The 3,173-nt window shown below is 39.6% G+C and overlaps 1 pseudogene; it reads right to left on the bottom strand.

Annotated features, from left to right (window-relative positions):
- Positions 1–767: 767 nt before the first annotated feature.
- Positions 768–1,063, bottom strand: LOC132533338 (small EDRK-rich factor 2-like; annotated as a pseudogene).
- Positions 1,064–3,173: the final 2,110 nt, after the last annotated feature.

The raw sequence follows: 3,173 nt of genomic DNA, 5'->3' as shown, positions 1-3,173 counted from the left end.
GATCTCTAAGGGGCACAGAAGGTCACAGGTCTGGCTTCTGTAATTGTTTCTTCACTGGACATGGGAGTTGACAGGTTGATTCATACTCCCAGCCTATTTCTATCTTGCCCTAATAGGGTAGGGATCTGGGGAGGTGGGGTTCCAGGACACATTGGTGAGGTGTCTGCCCAGGAAAGGCAAGCTGGTGTCATGGTAGTATTTTTCAACTTCTTTTTTTTAATATTTATTTTATTTATTCCCTTTTGTTGCCCTTGTTGTTTTATTGTTGTAGTTATTATTGTTGTTGTCGTTGTTGGATAGGACAGAGAGAAATGGAGAGAGGAGGGGAAGACAGAGAGGAGGAGAGAAAGATAGACACCTGCAGACCTGCTTCACCGCCTGTGAAGCAACTTCCCTGCAGGTGGGGAGCTGGGGTTCGAACTGGGATCCTTATGCCTGTCCTTGTGCTTTGCACCACCTGCGCTTAACCCACTGTGCTACAGCCCGACTCCCTATTTTTCAACTTCTATCTATGAGTGAGATCATCTACTATTCAGCCTTCTCTTTCTGACTTATCTCAATTAACATTATTCCTTCAAACTCCATCCAAGATGGGGTGAAGAAAGTAAACTCACCATTTTTTTTCAAGGAATTACAAAGCTACTTTTAATACTTTGGGGTGAACCCCACAGGAATATAGAACACTGGGAAAGGGTAACCCTCTCACCCCAGGAGTGGCTCAGGGGGAGGGAGGCTACCTGAGGAGAAGGAAGCACAAAAGGGACCCGCTGCAGACTCAGGGCAAAGGGAATGCCATCCCTGTTGGGACCTGTGAGCGCTACAGGAGGAAACACAAGCGTGGCAGGACTGGCAAGAGGGTTGGACATGAAGCCGCAAAGCTACTTGAGTTCCTCTTTCTTCTCATTTGCCTTTTCCTGCTTCTGCTGCATGACCTCCGAGTCCCTCTGCTTGCAGGCCACTGCAAGCATCTCACAAACATCATCTCACGCTTTCCCTTAACCGAGTCGCTCTGCTTTTTCATATTCTTCTGGCCTGCCAGCTCGCGCTGGTTACTGTGGGTCATGAAGACAGCAGCAGCTCCGGCCTGAGTCTGTTGCATCCCGTTGTTCTCAATAAACCATTTTTAATAGCTGAGTAATATTCCTTTATATATACATACCACAACTTGCTCAGTCATGCATCTGTTGTTGGACACTTCCAGGTTTTGGCTATTTGTGCTGCTATGAACATATGTGTACACAAATCTTTTTGGATGGGTGTGTTGGGTTTCTTAGAATATATCCCCAGGAGAGGAATTCCCGGGTCATAGGATATGTGCACTTCTAGCCTTCTGAGAGTTTTCCACACTGCTCTCCATAAGGGTTGGACCAATTTAACTTCCCCCCAGCAGTGCAAGAGGGTTCCATTGTCCCTACAACCTCACCAGCATTTTTTTATTGTTACCTATGACTACCTGTGGCCAGTATTCTTTTATTTATTTATTTTTATATTTAGTTATTTATTTTCCCTTTTGTTGCCCTTGTTGTTTTCTTGTTGTTGTTGTTATTGTTGTTATTGATGTCATCATTGTTAGATAGGACAGAGAGAAATGTAGAGAGGAGGGGAAGACAGAAAGGGGGAAAGAAAGACACCTGCAGACATGCTTCACCGCCTGTGAAGCGACTCCCCTGCAGGTGGAGAGCTGGGGCTCTAACTGGGATTCTTAGCCAGTCCCTGTGCTTTGCACCACGTGAGCTTAACTGGCTGCACTACCACCCAATTCCCAGCATTTCTTGCTGTTACCTTTTTTGATGTATGACATTCTCACAGGAGTGAAATTATATCTCGTCGTTGTCTTTATTTGCTTTTCTCTGACAACCAAAGACTTGGAGCATTTTTTCATGTGTTTCTCAGCCTTTTGGATCTCTTCTGTGGTGAATATTCTGTGCCAATTTTTTAAGGGTGGAAAAGACTTAATCAAAGAGGATCTTGGTAGAAGAATAGTCTAGGGGTTATAAGAATGGAAGATTTCTTGAGGCTAAAAAATAGGTGTCCATATAGCCAATTGTTTTCTACTTTGTCAAGTCTTACCATTGTAATGCTCACATGAAATGGTGTATTTGCTACCTTGAATTAATATTTAGTTACTCATGTTTCTTTGATTATCCATGTTCACATATAACCTTTTAGGATGATGTTAGCTATAGGCCAGACATTTAATAGTACCACTCTTTTCTTCTTAACTAGTGAAAATGTTTGATGAGATATAAATTTAATAGTTATAGTTATATGTTATATATAATATAACTATTAAATATATATATATGGTAATTTGCTCTTGAGTTTTTTTTTTGAGTCCCAATAAAAGGATGCTTTTGAGATTTTTAATAGCCTTGAGTTATGTAATATAGCACAAAGATTGTCTTATGTGATGCCTTTCTTTTATGTAATAGCCCCAGATTTTTAATCTGAATAGAAAAGATTACTCAGGATAAATAAATAAATAAATAAATAAATAAATAATCCCAGTCTTCCTTATAGTTAAATGTGACTTTTGACTTAGTTTTGGACAATGATGTACAAAGAGAAAGATGTGGATCTAAGAAATGATATTTAAAGTACCAGAGAGATAGCATAGTGGTTATGCAAAAGACTCTCATACCTGAGGCTCTGTACCAGCCAAAGATATAGTTGATCAATGCTCAAAATAATAAATGATAAATTAAAATTAAATAAATTAAAAAATGAATGACTTTTTTTAAAGAAGTGAAGTAGTAAAGGGAATGCTCTATGTCCCCCACCCTTCACCCTCACAGTTCCTTCCTCTGTACAATGACTCAAAAGGTTGTTATTATGACTCAGTTATCATCTTGAATTATGCAGAAATAAGTCACACTAAAGAGCCCACATAGTGTAATACAAGAATAATCTAGGTTGCAGTTGGCCAAGGAACTGCTACACCATCCTTGAATTGCTATGCCTTGGCTTAAATATGAAAAATAAGTGTTGTTATTCTGTGTAAGGTATGATCACAATACGGACAAATTATTACATTTTTTAGGAAAAATTATTTATTTATTTATGAGAGAATGAGGGAAAGAAAAAGAATCAGAGCATCATTCTGGTACATGCAATGCAAGAATTTGAACTTGGGACTGTTTGAGGGTTTAATGCTTTATCTGTTATCGCTCCCA

Source organism: Erinaceus europaeus, chromosome 16, assembly GCF_950295315.1.
Source record: "Erinaceus europaeus chromosome 16, mEriEur2.1, whole genome shotgun sequence".
In the NCBI taxonomy this organism is placed as follows: Eukaryota; Metazoa; Chordata; class Mammalia; order Eulipotyphla; family Erinaceidae; genus Erinaceus; species Erinaceus europaeus.
The sequence above is the reverse complement of the archived record's forward strand: the minus strand, read 5'-3'. Positions and strand labels throughout refer to the sequence as shown.